We start from the raw sequence: 20,585 nt of genomic DNA on the forward strand, positions 1-20,585 counted from the left end.
AACTGATAGTTGCAGCCTATGATGTTCACAATCAACATAAAGGACCTGGGAATTTGAATAACTTTAGCTTTCTTGGCTTTAAAAATCAGTATGAAGAGAGCAAATGACTTGATTCCACCAGCCTTTTGTACCAAGAATTCCATTTATATCCATATATGGATAAAGGAGACTGAGACAGTACGGTGGGGTTTATTTTTTTTTTAGGGGGTTGGGGGAAGGCATGTCTTTAAGTTGTAGAAGAAAAGGACTTTGGAATTTATGTCAGAGGAAAGGTAAACAGATTTCATCTACCCCTGCCCCTCTTCTGTATAATATATTGTTCCTTGCAACAGAATTTAAATTAACATAATGCAAAAGCAAGTTGCAACTTTGGGATTTAGTTTCCTTTTGGTTTCTTTTATCATTTTTTATTATTACCTTCTGAGTAATTCCTTTTTAGAAAAAAATGTTTTATGAAAACACTGTGGCAGGAACACCAGAATATTTTTTAGATCACTAATGAGATTTTGTCTCATGATTCATGCTGCACAATCCAATTCCAAATTATTGCTTTTTATGTTCAAATATTTTCTTATGTAAGCAGGAATTCATATACTTGTGGCATGGGAAAAATGTGGTAAATCCTATTCCAATGTAATTCTTTTCATGTACAACCTGTCATGCTTAGCTCCCAAGGATTTTAAAATAGCCCAAAGAAAAACAAATGAAATAAAAATAAATTCTAGAAGTAGAAAGAAAAATACAGTTTACCACATACCAGGTTAATGTTTATTGTGTACTTAATACTTAGGTACAGGTTTTCACAGTTTCATTGATAACAATGTCCAGTACTTAATTTTAAAACTCTAAAGGTAATTCACCAATCTTCAAAATCCTTCAAAGTAAATAAATATTATTTTAGAAGGATTAAAAAAAGAAGCTGACAAGACTTTCAAGGCTACACTTTGGTTTCAGACTTGATTCTTGTTGATTCAAAGGCTTCTGAGGTTTACCTCAATGCTAAAGCCATTGGCTTCATTAAATGTGTGTGGGAAAACAGCTGCATTAACCTTAATCAGTCCACACCTAAGCCTCAGTCTCTAAATAAACAGCACATTCAGGGAGAACATGCACCACACAGGTGCATCTCAGCAACTCACTGACCAATATGGCTTTGCAGCAAGGGTGGGACCATTCCTCAGCAAGCACAAAAAGGAATTAAATCCCCACCCATTGCTCCCTTTTTTGTAGTGGAAATGGTTTTCCACAGGAACTCATCCAACTACTGAGCCTAACCCACCAATCCCTACTCCCTAGAATTTCCTGAAATTCTCCTAAATATTTAATAAGTTTAGAATATGTTTAGCTCAAAATAACAAGCTATTTAGTTTGGACTTCCTCCCACCTTAAGGCTTGCTTCTTCCACAAGGCCTACCAGACTCTGACAACTAGTAACACGCAGCCAGGAAGAGATGAATTGGGTGATAACTAATGGTAAATGAGCTCATCCTTCCACTATCCATTTCTACCAATTCGCTTCATCCACATGTTGTTGCTTGTTATTCATTTAGATTTTAAGCTTTTGGAGGCACAATCATCTCTCTACTATAACTTGGCATAGTCTCTAATCAAGTCCAAACTCCAGAATGGGGCTTAAGTGTGGTCCTGCAACACAAACCCTTTGTCCTCCCCATGCTATCATTTGATTATATTATGTAATAACTGAAGCTATTAAAACTTTTTTTTTTTAAAAAAAAAGAACAGTTCAAGTCCAATGAAGAAGTAGTTTTTATCCCAGCTGACTCGACTCAGCAAGGTGTTACTACAAAGAATAACCATAGGGCTGAAAGGGACACCAAGAGCTCCCTCAGTCCCTTGATCCAGTCAACACTACACCTATGAATCTACAACAGCTCAAAAAAAATATGCTTATGCCTTTCTTGACAGATGTTCGTTCAACATTACCACTGAAAATCCATCCACAGTGCCTACAGACATGAAGGGTTCACCAGTATATAGTAACTAATCAGTATCATTACTGTCAGATAATATTTTCTACCATCTCACTTCCATATTTCTCCATGCAGTATAAACTCAGTTCTCCTTATGCAGAAATATTAACAAAAGATTTCTTTGCAGTTTGCCATCTTTCAAAGCGCATCCTTCCTTAGTCTTCTCTGCTTTAGACTAAGCAAGCCCTAAAGCCCTAACAGTCCATTACTGGGAGTGCCTTTAGTCATTTGTTTCCCACTGGATCCTCTCCAGTGGATCCCATCATTTTGGGAGGGCAAGCTCCAAAACTCCAGTCCTCCAACTTGTTCCTTGCTACGGCATGCGTAGCGCAGTACAAGATTTTGGTCATCTCTCTTCCACGAGATATTTCACCCAAGTATCCTCATACACCTACACCTGCACCCCCCCCCCCCCCCCCCCAATATATTTTTGGCTTACATTCAGTTTGTAAGCTACAACAGCTACAGCAGTCTTATAACTGTTACTGAGCCAGTTCTTGTCCATCATGTTTCTGCAGATGATCAGATATATTCTCCCTTTGGGGGACAGGAGCTAGACTTGCCCTCACTGACTTGACTTGTGCTGTTTTAAAGAGGTATCACCAGTCCATCAAAATAATTTTGAAATTTAATCCAATTCTCCAGTCTAGGATCCCCGCTCTTTCCATCTTACTACCACCTTGGTGAGGCACATTCTCTATTCTCCCAATCCCTGTTAAAAACACAAGGTTTGACAGAGAAACTTGGTAATCTCTTTCAAAATATGGTTTTCCAGTCAGTCCTTCCTGTAGAGTCTAACACAACCACATACTTTCATCTACTGCCATGCCTCTTCACGCTTAAAGCCTCACTGAATTAGGTTGGTCTGATTTTAACAAATAGCATAGGGAAATACTGTTGTTGCTGCTGCTGCTTCTTTGTTGCTGCAGTTATTATGATGCATGACTCACATTCTTCAAAAGCAACTGTTGTTTTTCAGCACTCATTTAAGCAAATACAGCTTAATGGAGATGAATGCACAGTCCTTTAACAGAAAAATCTTCTTTGAGATTTATTCTCAGCATTTCCTGTTCCCTGTGGTTTACATTTTCTTTCAGGTATGTCTAATCTGGGGAAGCTTTTGTAAGTAACACTTCTTTCCTCATGTGCACCTTAAACTGAAGGCCAAAATGAAAAAAGGTTGAGATTCATCAAAACTATATTCAAGATTCTGAAATGCAATCTTCTCTATAATACCCAAATGCTTTCTGGAAGTGCAGTAGGTAAACCAACAAGGATTCAGGGCATAAAGATACACATATATAAATTGCTTTCACTTTTTAGAAATCTTAGAAAAGGGAAGTAAAAAGAGGGGTTACATCTAATTAAAAATCTGTGACTGATATTCTCAAATTAAAATCCGGTTAAGAAAACCTATTATCTTGGATATGTAGCACAACTTTTTGGGCATTTACTCTCATTTGACTTTAATATGCTAGCAAAGTTTACTTCTTCAATGATTCTGGTTTGCAATAATAAAAGTTAATTTGAAAAGTTATTATAATCCAAATACAAACATATGTCTAAGTAAGCTCAACATTCCCATAGTATTAGGGGATCTTAAAATTAGGACTGAAAACAGCAGATCATCTAATTTTACCCCTTCTCACAGAACTGAGAATGTAAAATTCCCTAAATATCATATATTTAGATAGAGATTTTAAAGTGGAAAAAAAAAAGCTAGTTGATAGAGAAAAAGAAGTATGGTCATTACTAATCAAATGGGAAACTGACCTCCTTAATTCAACATAAGAAAAGCAAATAAATTAGCAGAATATAAGCCTTTTTTAAAATTAGAAATCACTTTTTTTTAATCTCTATATAACCTATAGAATATGAAAGCCCACTGCTAACTCTTCAGAATCAGTTTTCTCTGCGATTATATCCTTTTCCACATCTTTTCTGAGAATAAGAAACTGTGAAAAATACAGGTAGTGTATGCTTCTAGAATACAAGATGACAGAAATTGTCTGTGAACTCCCTGAAAATTACTGTCATCTTTCCTTAGTGGAATACTTTTCCGCCCTTAAATCTAACCACCATAACCTCTATCCCAGTGCCCTGGGGCCCAAGATACATATTCCAATTTCAGTCCAATTTCACCTGGGGAGTAAATGGCAACAATTATTGCTGGCTGTAACATCACCATGCATATCTGTCGTTATTCCATTTATTGCATGAGCAAGTGAAGACAGACAAGAAATAAGTAGATGGCTACCATTCATTTCAATCTTCACAAATGAAATCACATTCTCATGACTATTTCTAGTAAGCTTTCTTTCCAGTCAAATGCAAGAGGTGTTACCAAGAAAACATCTTACTCCAGTATCACATTACTGGTCATTTCTAGACAAGCTTCTGTGGCTTCACAAACTAACAATATCAGACAATAAGTAGTCTTAAGGTCCTTTTCATTCACTTGCTTTCCCTCGTTAGGGGGAAGAAGACAAGGATCTTTCATAGAGGTACTTTCTTCTAGACTTGTCCTCTTGAATTTAGGCAGCTTAAGGAAACAATGACTGCTGACAACTTCCTTATTACCAGCAATTAATGGCCAGTTTGTTAATTAGTGTCCTGAGGCAAAGTTAATGTAGCATTTCCAGCTAAATCAAAAACAAAAACATAGCCCACATCCAAAAATATTCTGACAGCTCTGTATTATTCACTATTTTTCTTAACAAGGACAGTTTTTCCTGTCCAAATCAGTGGACTCCAAAGTACATATTCTGGGAAAAGAGATCAGCTTCATTAAAATGAAAAACTAATAAATTGGTTGTGATCTTTTTCCTGACCCAAAACATGTGAAGTTCCCAGTGCATTCAGGGGAGAGAGGGAAAAAAATGGAAAACTTTTCTCTGCATTTTCAATGAAAACTCCAATCAAAACTGGGGGCTTTCCTCACAGGCTGTCTTTATGTCAATTAATCAAACAAGAATAATCTATCAACTATTGAAAGTGCCTTAAAGGAGCTAACACCTTAAAAAGTAAGAAAAGTAATAGCACAGGACTTGGTTCTAAGAAGTGTTTCTTATTTTGATGCTCCCTACTTACTCATTAGAAAATGATCAACTCCCTTAATCTTTAAGAAGGAAAATTAGAAAACCATTGCATATTCTTTTCACCACTTCTCTGCCTCTAGAAGTGTGGTAGAATCTTCATCTTTTCCTCATTGAACCAGCAGAGAGAGACAAGATACCTTCCCTCTAGATAATGGTGCTCCTGGAGTAATGTCTATATTGGGCATTAGTATTGTTCTTCAGGATTTCTCAGAGGTGTCCCAATAGGGTGTTGCTCTTGGGACCTCCAGGACAGGAACAAAAATAAATCAAGCCAGCCTTAAAAATCACTGCTAGCTGCAAAGGCAACAAAAATCCTCCAGTTACCACATTTGGATCACAAGTCTTTTTAGAAGTGACCTCCATTACCACAATTTCTATATCCTCTATACTGCTCCTAACATGTTACCATAGTGGTTAACTCAGGGGAAAAAAAAAACTAACACTAGCCTCTGCTCTTCATGACAGACACCTTAAAACCATAGATTTCTCTTCAGCTTTCCATAAGGAAAATAGCCAAAAGTGAAAACCTGCCCATGTGGCTCCTCTACAAGCCACATAGATGGTAATGCCAAGGCAGATGTGCCAGCAACAGTGACTCTGAACAGCTCATAGGGAGGTTTCTGCAGCAGAGATGCTGAATTTTCATGCTGCAACAGCTCATTTCATGACTCTCCAGGAAGAGGTGGGCTACAGCCTGCAGCTCTAGTCAGTGAAGACATTGCTAAGAACATATTCCCTATCAATGTGTGATAAAGCTTTACACAGAGTCAGAGTATTATAAATATGACGTTTCCTTCATTAATAAAGCATAACCAGGCTGATTTAGTTTCAGACCTCACATCAGCCAAACACAACTTTCAGCTGTGAAACATTTATAAATGTCTGCATTTAATAAAAATGTTAAAACTTCTTAAAATAATTCTCTCAAACATGTTAAACCACATGAAATGCAATCAAAGCTGCACCATGTTTTAGAAATTTTACAAGGCTTTTATTGTATAAACTATATTAAGTTTTAATACCAGCAATGATGTACTTACAACAAAAACAAAGCAAAGTGCACTAAAGAAAAAAAAGAAAGAAAGCTACTTGAGCAGTATCTCCATAAATAACTGAACCTAGCCACCGGCTAGTGGTTGAGCAGCCACTTCCCCCACAAAAGAATTCAGGAAGTACGCTGTCAGAATACTTCAGAGAGTAATCAAGGTTTCATTTGTTTGGTTAATATATTCAGTATTGCTGGGAACTGTACTATATGTAAAAGTAGAATAATCAAGAGCCATCTTTTACATGTTTTTCTCCCCATTCTCACCTCCTAATGGATTACAAATCACTTTGAAGTTATGAATAATGACTTCATGATAAGTTTAAGATAGCTTATTTAAGGGCTATAAGAAATTTTAAAAAAATCAGGATTTTAGGCCAACTTTGTTACTCTGCCTTTGGGGATCATTACATGAATACATTTGGAACGAAATCATTGTATTCCAATAATATGTCAAGATTTGGCATTGGTGACACTGTTTCAACACAGTGATCCTACAAACCGCTGATAATGGATTTATATATCATCATCTACATTTATAAAAGCAAACAGGGATAACTTTACAGGTTGTACATAACATTTATTCACCAAGGCTGTAACCTTAAGAAATCTGGGGCTTTATCAGCACCCCATTCATTGTTGAATGAGAAGTTGTATGAACTTCAGACAGTTATGGCTTATACACAGAGTCTGTGTTAACATCTTATATGTAAACTTGCTGCACTTGCATCAGACAGGCTTATTGCTAGCGTCTTATATGCAAGGTTCAACCTCAACACAAGTCTGAAGCTAGAAAAGTCATCTTAAAACATAATCAAGTCTTAAACCAATGCTGACTGTACATTATAACTACTTAGACCATCTGAAAAAATTCCATTTAGAGCAAACAAATCCAGAAGCATTCTGCACACCCGCTGTAACAAGCAGCATCCAAGAAGCATTTAAGTAATGCGTTAATCAGGCATATAGTAAATAGTTTTCATTTTAAATGATGTGCGTCTTACTCAAAAGGACCCCAAAAGTCTTCACAAAAACAAGTTGGAAGATGAAGACATTTTCTACATAAGAACTTCTGGGGGAGGTTGGACGAGATGACAGTCTAGTTCTGCCAAAACCTGCATGAAAGTTTCCTAGATACACACACTAACAGTAAATGAGCTTCTTCCCCTGCCCTGTCACCACTTGAGGAGTGAATATTAGCCTGATCAACCAATCTTTATAGTCCTGACATCTAAAAGGATGTTTGAAGCCAGAGCACAAACTCAAGATTTTTTTTTTTAAAAGGCTAAACCAACACCATCTGAAATCTCCTAAAACATAGCTCCAATAGCTACTTAAACAAAAGTTTAATAGACTTCTATCTTAATCAGCATTACAATAGAGAAACATAGCACAAAGCCACACAAAAACAGAAGAGGCAGGGAAACGATGAAAAGGGTTTAAGTATAGAAGAGAATCTGACTAAAACAGCCCACACCTCAGGACTGAGTTTGTTGAAAATAACTTTGCTATAGAACAGCAATTAGAGGAAGAGACAGACATAACGTGAAAAGTATTAACAACAGGTCAGGACTTCAGTAGAGTTCCATCAGAAGTAAACAATGATGTGCTGCCTGGGTTCCTTCTTGTTCACAGATGACATGTTTTCTACTTTGACACTTCACACCTCTAAACCACAGTATGTCTTTACTGCTATTTGCTAAAAAAAAAAAAAAACACAGTTGTGCTTTGTCCTTTGGAGTGGGGAAAAGAAAATACTTTTTCACTTTCCAATGCTTTTATCTTAATATGCTTGGTGTGAACAATACAGCATAGTCATGCAGGCCTATGCCCAGGTGAGTCATCCATCTGAAAGGTGTACTACTCCATGAGAAACAGTCTGCTTTATTGGGATTATATTTTGAGTCATGTGGTGAATGTCTGGGTAACAATTCCACCCCAGGCTGTGTGTGGTAGATCTGTTCAGGGATTAGAAGCAAACCTCTAGTCAGCTAAGAGGATACACTGAAAAATATAGCCATATCTACAGACTAACTGACTTCCACCTATCCACCCATGCAGCTACCTGCATCAGGAAAGAAGGTGAGTAATGTATGCTCACTTCTGTAAATTTGTTTAATATTACCGAGTGATTCACAGAAAGAGGAACATGGAACAACAACGTATAAGGACAAATGAAAAACAAAAAATCCTTTCAAAAGATATACATTCTTTGGTATGAAATACACCTGGGCTGTCAGCTGCATTCTTCTCTTTTCTTTAAATATACCTTTCACTCCCAGAGACCTCGATACAACTTCAGAAGTCTGCCTGAGACCTCCGCAGCACCATTTTTAAAATGGTTCTCATTCAGGTGAAGCATAAATTCTCTTTTCCATTCCTGATGGAGAGTTCTCCATAATCAGAGCACAAACACACCAAAGGAACCTTTTTCCTCCTGTCATGCTCTAATGGAAATGGATCATGTGTAGTTTTGATAAAGCTGTGCCAAGGCAAAGTTTCTTGGCAATGCTGTTCCCCACACACCCCAAGCAGAAAAAGTAAAAAATTAAATAAATAAATGACATTCCCCCCCCCCCCAAAAAAAACCAAAGATTTCAATAAGAAGAAATCAGTGTTAAAGAACACCCTTGCTTGTCTGTGTGGAGGACTGGCGAACAGATGAGAGACATCATTATTCTCCTAGTCTTTATAACAGTCAAAAAAAGAAGGCTTGAGAAATTCTAAAATAATTTTAATGAGCAACAGGTGAAAGAGGCAGATAACATGATTGTATTTGTGCACATGAGATAACATACCTAAATAAACCATCATGGTGATTGCAATGAAGCTACTTTGCCGCTAACACTAAGATGCTGATGTGTTTTCTACCATAGAATCATTTAGATTCGAAAACACCTCTAAGATCATCAAGTCCACCTGTTAACCTAGCACTGCCAAGTCTGCCACTAACACATGGCCCTAAGCACCATATCTACACATCTTTTAAATACATTCAGGGATGGTAACTCTATTTCTCTGGGCAGCTTTCTCCAATACTTCACAACCCTCTGAGCGAATAAATGTTTTCTAATACCCAACCCACATCTTCCCTGGTGTAATTTGAGGACATTTCTTCATGTCCTATCGCTTGTTGCTTGGGAGAAGTGACAGACTGCCACCTCACTACAACCTCCTCTGAGATAGCTGTAGAGAGTACTAAGATCTCCCCTCAGCCTCCTTTTTTCTAAGTTAAATAATCCCAGTTCCTTCAACCAGTCCTCATAAAACTTGTTCTCTAAACCCTTCACAAGCTTTGTTGCACTTCTTTGGGTGTGCTCCAGCACCTTGATGTCTATCTTGTAGTGAGGGGTCCAAAACTGAACACAGTATTTGAGGTGGGGCCTCACCAGAGCTGAGTACAGAGGGACAATCACTTCCCTAGTCCTGCTGGCTGGCCACACTGTTTCTAATACAAGCCAGGATACTGTTGGTAACCCTTTTGGTCAACTGACCACACTGCTGGCACATATTCAACCAACTACAAACCAATACCCCCAGCTCCTTTTCCACCAGGTAGTTTTCCAGCCACTCTTTCCCCAGCCTGTAGCACTGTGTGAGGTTGTTGAGCCCCAGGTGCAGGACCCAGCACTTAGCCTTGTTGAGCAAAGGCCAACTGCATGAGGTTCATCGATCCAACCTATCCAGATCTGTCCGTTGAGCCTTTCTACCCTCAAGCAGATTAACACTCATGCCCAACTTGGTGTTGTCTGCGAACTTATTGGGTGCCCTCGATCCTCTTGTCCAGGTCATTGACAAAGATATTAAAGAGAACTGGCCCCAGTACTGAGGCCTGTGGGACACCACTTGTGACCAGTCACTAACTGGATTTAACTGCATTCACCGCAACTCTTTGGGCCTAGCCACCCATCCAGTTCTTTACCCAGCAAAGTGTACACCCACCCAAGCCATGAGCAGCAGGTTTCTCCAGGAGAATGCTTCAGGAAACAGTGTCAAAAGCTTTACTAAAGTCTAGGTAGATGGCCACAGCCTTCCCCTCATCCACTAATCAGGTCACCTTGCTATAGGTCAGGATAGTCAAGCAGGACCTGCTTTTAATAAAAGCATGCTGATTGGCCCTGATCAGCTGGTTGCCCTGTATGTGCTGCATGATAGCAATCAAGATGATCAGCTCCATAACTTCCCCTAGCTCAAAGGTCAGGCTGATAAGGTTTGTAGTTTCCCAGATCCTCCTTCTGGCCCTTCCTGTAGATGGATGTCACATTTGCTAGCCACCAATCAAACTGGGGAATCCCCAGGCAGCCAGGACTGCTGATAAATGATGGAAAGTGGCTGAGCGCTTCTGCCAACTCCTTCAGCACCATTGGATGGATCCCATCTGGCCCCATAGACTTGTGTAAACCTAAGTGGTGTAGCATGTCACTAACCATTTCCTTTTTGATTATGGGGGCTTCATTCTGCTTCCAATCCCTATCTTCCAGCTCAGAGGGCTAGGTACCCAGAGAACAACTGGTCTTAGTACTCAAGCCTGAGGCAAGGAAGGCATTAAGTACCTCAGACTTTTCCTCATCCTTTGCCACTGTTTCCCCCCCCAAATCCAGTAATGGATGGGGATTCTACTTTGTCTTCCTTATGTTGCTAATGTATTTATAGAAGTATTTGTTTATTGTCTTTAATAGCAGTAGTCAGATTAATTTCCAGATGGGCATTGGCCCATCTAATTTTCTGCCTGCATAGACTCAAAACATCTTTGTTCTCCTGAGTGGCCTGCCCTTCTTCCAAAGGTCATAAACTCTCTTTTTCTTCCTGAGCTCTAGCCAAAATTCTCTGTTCAGGCAGGCCGGTCTTCTCCACTACCTCATCTTTTGGCACACGGGGATAGCCTGCTCCTAATATATTTTTGTAGACCTGAGTTCAGGAGAGCATACCTCCCAGGGAAAGGTGCTCATATTACTATTTGCTTATTGGTAGGCACGTACTTGAGTACATCCCTGAATTAAGATACTGTTAAAATTGAGATCCTATGTTATATCCTTCACTTCCATAAATGTGCTTAACTTGCCAGAACAAACACTGTGAAAGTAAATGAAATTTTTAAAACAGCTCCTAGTGTTTTGTTCGTATCTGGCAGACCAACATCTACTTTCAGGCACTTTAAAATAGGCCTCTTGTAATAAGATAAGAACATGCAGCTTCCACAAACATCCACACTCATCACTGGGTAGCTTAGATTACCTTAAAAAATGCAAAGATTTAACATCCCTAAACTTAGATTCAGAAGCCTAAATTTAAAGTTTGAGAAGCTGCCTCTGAGCTTTAAAAAGACCAGGAACCTGACATCATGCTCTAAATCATTTCCTCTTAAATAATACCATAAATTAATGCTGACTCTCCTCAGATATAAAATTAGGTGATCAACAAAACACCCTTTTCATCAAAAGGTGCTCTGCACAACTGGAAAATCCATCTCTTTTAAATAACCTATAAACATCCCTTTTACTTTGTTCCTTTTTTCCTTTCAGAAGCACTGCAATAATTTCAAAGATAGTAAAAAGTAAGTTACACAGTTACTCTTATCTTTTATAAGAAAAAAATCCTTCTGTGGTTTATTATACATATATGAATGCAGAAGTTTCATCAAATAAACTTGTGGGTATGCTCAGATGTGTTTTACGTCTGGGAAGTTGTAACGCCTATTTATAGCAAACACCAAAAAAAATTTGGCAACTTGTGGAATTCACTTCCTTCAGGAATGTAAAATTACATATCAGCAAAGTAAATTCTTGCATCTCATTCTGTCTCCTGGAATACAGCACATCCACCTATTTCACTTGACCACAGAAAGACCTAAGTAGATGTGGTCATGATTTCTTCAAACTGAACTTTAGCTTAATTGCTTAGTTACCCTATGTAATTAAAAATAAGAGATTTTCATTGGTCCTCACTATCAACTTGAGCCTACACTGATACAAAATTGATAGCATCATAATATTTGAAGAAACCATTTTTTGGTTCAACAGTTTTGACTTGTAAGAGTAATTGTGCTGCTCTGCTCAGTTCTGGTGAGACCTCAAAGGTAGAATTGAGTCAAGCTTTCAGAACCATGCTGTAGGAGCCATCAATACAAGTTATGAGACCAGAAGAATGACTAGCATGAGAAAAGGATGAAGAAACTGGTCTTGTTTATTCTGGAGGAGACTAAGGAGAGGAAAGAGGAACAGAAGCATGATGACAGGCTTCAAATAAGTACAAAACAGTTATATGGAGACAATGGTGATTGATGTTTTCCATGCATACTTACAGTAGCTGACGGAGAATTTTGCTAAATTCGCAGGAAAGTTCCCTAAATATCCATTTATAATGGTTGTGAAGCACTGGAAAGGCTACCTAGAGAGGATGTAGAAAATTATTTACTGGGAATTTTTATGAGCTGTCAGACAAATTCCCTAGGAAGTGACCTAGGTATGTCAATATTGATTTCAAGTAAGGGATAGAGTGTCGATTTTTTTTTTAAAGTAGTCAGTCTGACACATCATGAGCTGTGGTGTTTACCTCAGATCTAGTTACTGCATTTCCAATTCAAAGGGGGGGGGGGGGGGGGGGGGGGGGGGGGGGGGGCGGGGGGAAGGCAAGAAGTTCTGAAGATGTTTTATTTTTAACTTTTTTTTTTTTAATGAATACTCTATCACCCAAATACTTCTGCTCCAGTGAGCTCCTCTTTGAAGAGAGAAAAGTCAGGTAGGATAAGACTAGCAAAAGCCATGTCATGCAAATCCACTGGACAAAGTCATTTCACAGCAAAAGGAGAAGAGAGCTATAGTCAAGGTTAGTTCCCCAAGAGCAACATCTCCTAAGGTCTTGGGGGTAGATCACCAGGGAAACACAGAACACTTGTATAGAGGGTCCCAAAATCCTAAGGTCATTGGCCTACATACAGATTACAATTATATCAACTGATGATTGATCGAATAATGTGAAATTACAAATATTACCCAAAGGACAATAATGAACCCCAAATGAACATGAAAGTTTCATATCTTTATCTCTTAGCAGCACCATGCTCAGGCTGAAGCCTTGCCTTTAAAGCAATTTTAATTCCACCTACTACTATCAGTGTCATAACATTCACAAGCATCACAAGATAATGTAGTCACTCTGGACTTGAAAAACAAACTGCAATACATGTAACAAGTAAGTTTCAATTAAATTCTCCACCTAAATACTGCCAGATTAATAAGATGCAGTTATAGGAAGAAAAAATACTGCAGTACCAAAGCATTTCTATGTTCCTGTTAGTTGGGTGCCCTCTCTCAGCAAGTGGCTTTGCTTAAGAGAAGCTTGCAGTTCTTCAGAGGAAGAAATAAAATTCTGGTAATATACGTAACTATGATGAACTCTCCTGTAAGGAGAGAGTTCTTCCTGACCACAGCTGGGAGAACGGGGGACATACTGAGACCACTTGTTATCTGTTTATCTTAGTAGTAATAAACTATGGGCCAACTCCTTCCCTTTCACAAGTGTACTTTACATTTGGTCACTATATAACATCGTTATAGCAAATACTATAAGTACCATATATTGAGAGCAGAAGCAAGTAGCTCTGTAAAGCCAACTTTTAATGAAATTCAAGATGTGAAAATATAGAAAAGGGTATATATAAAGGAATAAACATTCTTTCTGTAGACTTCCAGAAAAACTGTTCCACAGACTGTCAGACCCCCCCTCCCCAGGAAATCAAGTTTCACTCTTCTTAAATAACTCTACAAAATAAGTACTATTCACTGTAGGAGAGTTTATCACTAAAAATGCCAGGACTACATAATTTGGCAAGGAGCCTCATGAAATGTGATAGAGTGGCTCAATTTGACCCCAAAATTTCTCACTAACCTGTAGAAATTGGTGTCTAATCATGCTAGTTACATGTGCAGTAAAAAAAAAAACACTTCAATGAGTTGTTCTTGTGACACTGAGAAATTAAATGTAGGGCGACCCATTTATGTTTCTTCTTTATTTGTTATTCTAATGTCAGTCTGTGACTTGGGGAAACAGTCAAAAACTGAAGTGGATACCTCCCACCATTTGATAAAAGTAGATGTTCCAATTCCTGAGCACGACTGTAATATGGAAAATAAAGCAGAACTGAAATAACTATTACTTTCATAGCACCTTTTATGAAGCTGTCAAAGCAATTAACAAGCATTATTGGTTTCACAACAGCCTGATGAGACACTTAAGTTACAATATTATTTTAACGGAAAGACTTCAAAGTACAGCAACTAGTGAAATATGCAAATTTTTGTATTTCATAAAAATCATATTTTTACAGGTAGCCTACTTTCAGTCTCCTCTTTTTCACTGCCAGTCTCCCCCCCCACCCCCACTTCTTTTTTTGAATAAAGAATCATCTACAGAGAGTTCATGTACTTCTGTATCGAGTTCTTACAGCTAACCCTAAGCCATAGAAATGGCTATGAATCAGACTACAGAATATATTGAATCAAATACTGCATGAAGTAGCAAACCCTATAATTCCCCTGGAACACGGCAGGTGATAAATGCCACATTCCAGTGGAATTAGCACCTCTCCCTCCTTCCTGCTCAATCACAGCAAAAAGGCACAGGGGGGTCATCTGAGGTTACAGGAAAGGTATGCAATCAAGAAACCCAGCACCAGCAGAGGATTCCTTTGGTTCTGGAATATAAAGGGAACTTGAGCCATAATCAGAGGACCCCTCTAATTCACCTCAATGATATCAGTATAGGCCTTCTCAGAGCTGGTTAAGACCTGCTCTACACAGCTAGCTAAGGAATTAAACTTGTTCTTAGAATAACCTGAAAAAGCTGTAAAGAAGGCTCCCTGTCATGTGTCAGGCAAGCTTCTTCAGCTCCTGCATAAGAGGACATATAGCTGTAAGCAAGCCCAAAGCAATGTTACACATGCCCATCTTATGAACTGTGTATATTTGAAACTTGCCCCTAGAGCCAAACACACTAACTGTAATGAACATAGAATCATAGAACAGTTTGGGTTGGGAGGAACCTTAAAGCTCATCTAGTTCCAACCCTCCTGCCATGGGCAGAGATGCCACCCACTAGACCAGGTTGCCCAAAGCCCCATCCAGCCTGGCCCTGAACACCTCCATGAGTGGGGCATCCACAGCTCCTCTGGACAACCTGTTCCAGTACCTCACGACCCTCACAATAAGATTTTCTTCCTGTATCTAATCTAAATCTACCTTTCTTCCCCCCACCCCCCCTTTTTCTTAATATTAAAGCCATTACCCCTTGTCCTATCACTACACTCCCTGATAAATGCATTCATGTTTTCACAGCAACAAAACTTAACATCACAAAAGCAAAGAGTAAATCTTATTCGCTCTTAGTTTGATCTCAGGTGACAGCTTCCAAGATTCTGGTGGAGAAAGAAAAATTGTTACTGTTTATATAGTGTTCCTTATGGTAAGTCACTACAGGTTGTCCTCATATGTCAGATATTCGTTCTAACAGTTACCATATAGGCAAGTTTTCAGCCACAGCTGACATGTCATTCACAGCAGTACACATATTTAATATGCTGACAGTTCCTAGCCATGTTACTTTTGTTACAATGGGCTTTTCTGAATAGTCCTGCAAGAGCTTTAATTTCCCACTAAAGATCTGGAGCTAGCAGACAAGCAGGCAAAAGCATCGCCTCCAAAGTTAGGCCAGAGGTCTTATAGGCCCTTTCTGGCTTCATCAGTTGTCAGCATCTTTGTTTCTTCATCAGGGAATAAGAACCCGATACTGACCATGCTGTTCTCACTCATCCATAAGGGCAGTACACCTCCTAGACTCACATGATGTACCACAGTAATGTCCTCGTAAATCCAGGATTTCACAGATCTACAGCTAATTCTTGTCACCAGTTCCCCTAGTGAGAGGTCATGCTGAACAACACATGACAGCCACCATCCACACCAAGTGGGTCTTCATTGCCATATTACCACCATTGGAGAAAGGCCAGAGCAACCCATACCCTTCTAGCTCTATTTAATTTCTCACGCTTTCCTCTCACCTTAAATATCAGGCAACAGGCACAGCCATGGCACTGCTTTATCTATATATACAGTATTAGGAGCTCTCCATTTCAAATGCTGATCTGGATGAATGCCATACACCCCCTGGAAGCATCTGCATTTGAATTTAAAGGGGTGGGTGAGTGACAGCAAAACTAGCTTCTTCCTCTGACAAGGCTTTGGCAGATCATCGGTTGTCATCAAACCTATTGCATTTCTTGGTCTCTGCCAAGAATTCCACCTACATGCCTGATGGCAATTAAACCTTTGTAGGTGCTAATGAATAAAAGCAGCACGCACACTTTACAGACCTAAAAAGAATATCCCAATCCATATATTAATTCCATAAATAAATTCACATGCACACGCAGTTCCCCTCCTTCCCCTATCCACATGCCACTATGCACCCACACCCAAACTCGTGCTTAGAAAAAAAACAAGCAGCAGTAAGATGATCATTCAACTGTGTGCAAGTAGGATTTTTTCATGAATCATTATCTGTTTTTCCATAACTCATCTACTGCAAAAAGCATTGCTTTATGAATGCAGAAGGCAGCCTACGTTTGGGATAATAAAGCACATTCATCTCATGCTTGAACCTTTCAAGGGTTCAGACATTTCACACACTCTCTCTAACCATGACTTTTCTGTGGTATCCAAAATCATCTGGGATATGACAGTACGACATAACCACACTTCATGCAAATACACCAACAATTTCCATAGAAGGGAAAATGAATAAAATAGGGGCACCATGAGGCTTCAGCAACACAGTACTTCTGAATCAACAAACTGAACGTTGCTTTCATGTTTGTGTAATTCTGGGTTTTCTGTTTCCTGTCAATTTTAGAAGACAAGGCACCAAAACAGCATGAGGAGACTGTGTAAAGCTGATTGAACAGTCTTTATTAGCACTTCCTATCAGAAAAAATCAGTTTAGTCAAACTATGTTATGGGAGTATATTAAGTCAAAACCAAATTTTTACATGCAAACATCGTTGCTTTTTTTGTTTGTCTGTTTTACATTAATGTTACATACACAAAAAAATTAGGTTTTAGAGTAAAAACACAAGTAAATTAAATTCTACAGGAACATTTGATTCATCCTGAAAGCGATAATGTATTTTTTCCCCAACCCTCAGACTACACTTTTTACAGGAAGTTCTAGCTCTCAATTTGAGCATAAAATGCTTTTGAAATATGGGAATTTCCCAACCACTTTTACCCTATTTATGAATCAATCAAAAGTAAAGTGTTCTGTATCTTACCATAACTTTTCCAGACAAGGTTTCACAGACTCCAAAAGACTTCAGAAACTTGTTTTTTAAATCATCACTATGTAGATAATACCTTTCTTTAGTCTCACTCAATTACAGTAGGATCCACTTTTTTCTACTAGCTGAACTGCAGATCAGAACGGTGTAAAAAACAAACAAACAAACAAAAAAAAAATCAACCAGCAGCTCCAGAACTTAAATGAAGTGTGTCTCAGCTGAATGGTATTGCCAATCACTGGTCAGAACAGGCAGCAGCTGTTGCTGCATGGCTTTGCCTGAGTTTTAAATTGTCTGGACCTTCACAAAGCAGGGTCTTTCTTCTTCCCATCTGCTGCTCCTTGTGTTACATGCAGTAGCATCATGCACTGTACTTACATGGTATTTTTGATAGTGTTCCACCATACCAGCCACTAGATAGTCATCTTGTTTGTGAGGTCATTTTACCTTTTGTACTATTTCTATAAAGGCAGGAAAGTCAGGGAAGAAGTCTTAAGTATTCCCAGTGCAGGTGAGTCCAGCATTCACAAGCAGCTGCAGCATAAAAGACCTCTCCACATTGTCTCCATTGTCTCCATCTGTGATGTCTCCATCAATGTAGCACCTGGGCATCTCTTGCTTTATAATGTGGTTTTATCTGTGTAAGCAGCAGAGATGAGGTGGACAACTGTCAGACTGCACCCCTGTGAGTCCTTAGCTGTGGCATCCTCTCATTTTAGTTTCCAGAAGAGGTTTTTAAGTTTTATGCCAAAACAACACATTTTATAGTTCATCTGAGCTCGGCAGAGAACTTTTTTTCCATTTTAATTTATTTTCTTCTAGCCTGCAACAGGATCACCGTCCCAGCCCATTCTGAACCATAATACATCCACAAATAGAGCACGGATCAACAGCAGACATGTTTTTTTCTTTTCTTTTTCCTGTTTACAAATTTCTCCTCCAATTTTCACCAGCAGCTGAGTAATTCAGGTCAAAAAATCTGACCATTCCTGTCTCCTCTATCGTATTAATATTCATAGCACCAGCTACTTTACAAAACATAGGTGCACACGCTTAACATCATCAGCATAGCATTGATGCTAAACATCTGAATGCTCTGAAATGCCCCAACACTTCACCTTGTGCAGCTCACATTTCACTGGCAGGACTTTGCTACCAGAGGAGGCAACTGTAATTTCAGGAGTATTGTAACTGTAGTCACTAAACCATTTTGCAAAGGCCTGTTTCTATCATGGGTATTGAAGTACACTTTATCCAATGGAGGTTTCACTAATTCCCACTGGGAAAACCAAACTCAGACGGATGGTTGTTCCTGCAGGTGGATCCCACCTGTGGGACCTGTGTGCTTTGAGAATAGGCCAAGGTTTCAGGTGCTCCTGAAGGGCCTGTTCCAGGAAGGGCCTGGCCTAGGTGCTGCTTTTTCTCAGCCTGAAAGGGCTAAAACCTCTGTCTTTCTCTGCTCCAACCTTCTAATTATAGCATGCTGCCCCTATGAAGGGCTTTTTCTACAGATATGCTCAAAGTTGGTTGAAAGGTGGACTATGGTACGGGCAAGAAGGCAGCACTCTTCCAGCAGAAGGCAGGACATGGGATCTGTAGCCTGATGGGCAGAACACGCCACTGGGAGGAAGAAAACTGCTTCCTGAAATTAGCCCAGGATAATTTTCTTTCTGTTCAATGACTGTTTAATGTAAAATGCATTAAAAGCTTAGGAGCAAAATGTGAAAACATATGGAGTGAAGATGTTTAGGCAAATTTACAAATATAGCCCTACCTCCCTGGAAAGTCTTACAAAAGTCTTAGAAACTCCTTGGACTTAAATATCCCTTTGGCTTTCACTGTCCCCTATTGTGTTCTAGACAGCTTTTGGGAATATCACTGCTCAGAGTACTCTGTTTTATAAGGTTTTGAATATCCCCTGAGTTCCACTTATCTTAAGAATTGTCAAATTATCAAGGTCATCAATGTAATCCTAGTGTTTACAGAAAAACTAAACTTTTAGCTGGCATGTCTTACCACTCTGAAGGGAGTTCAGTTACTGCTGGTGTTTCATCTGTAGTCTCCATTCAGAATCCCACAACTATATGACTACATTTTTAATCTCCTGATCTCTCTGAGTTGTAAAAGTTTTCTATTTTCTTCTTCACCGAGTGGTTACTAAAGTGGAAAGATAAAAATAAAACAAAGGCAAAGAAAAACATTAAAGTTATATTTCAGGAAAGTGATTTCTTTCAGAGTATTTTTAATTTTTTACATGATTCAAAATAACTTCACATACAGTAACCACTCAAACCAACTGACTCATCTTCATGTCCACATGCTTTCTTTAAAAACTGAAAATTCTTTCTTTTTTTTTTTTAATGTTCAAAACATAACATTTTGCTGGAACAGATGCCTTATTTGAGCAAAGTGCCACATTCTGCAATATTTAAAATGATGTTTCAATTTAACCAAGATGTGACTAATAGTCAATGAGTAGGAAAAGGCACCATGCCTGTTTTTTTGTCCAGCACCAGTGACACTATCATGAACCATTCTGATAAGCGGTAAGGACTCATGGCTGAACAGTATTTCTTGTCTTCTTAGTTATTGGTTTGGTTATTAGCTTTGCTCAAAGGAACTGAACAGTGCAAAAAATAATGAGGTGAGGCTTGCAACCTTGGGCTAATATTGACTTTTTAATGATTCATTTCTTGTCTTCTGTCTTATTTTTATAATCTCCATCTTATCCCTTCTGCTGTTAAATCTTGTGAAAAGCCACCTACTCTAGTAGCTGGAAGAATCCAGCCCCCAGTGAAGAACTCACTGCTTTTAAGTCCTTTTTTCTTTTTTTTTTTTCTTTTTTTTTTCCAGCAGCAGCACATCTGTCTCTGAAAGGTTTTGAGTGTTTTTGTAACTAATACAAGAAGAACTTCAAAAAGTTTTATTTGCTTTGGCTCAGCTAAAGGCTTTGGTTTCTAGCTGCTTGTTCAATCCTCCTGGAACTGTAAAAATAGATGGGGAATCTCAGGATGTTTCACTGTGTTTTTGTCACCTCCCCGTATCCAGTATGAAATTTCACAAGAGCCTTCTTTATAGTAAACTGACATTTATGTTAATGGATCTACATCTTAGTTGTAGAC

The sequence above is a fragment of the Anser cygnoides genome, chromosome 2, assembly GCF_040182565.1.
Source record: "Anser cygnoides isolate HZ-2024a breed goose chromosome 2, Taihu_goose_T2T_genome, whole genome shotgun sequence".
Taxonomy (NCBI): domain Eukaryota; kingdom Metazoa; phylum Chordata; class Aves; order Anseriformes; family Anatidae; genus Anser; species Anser cygnoides.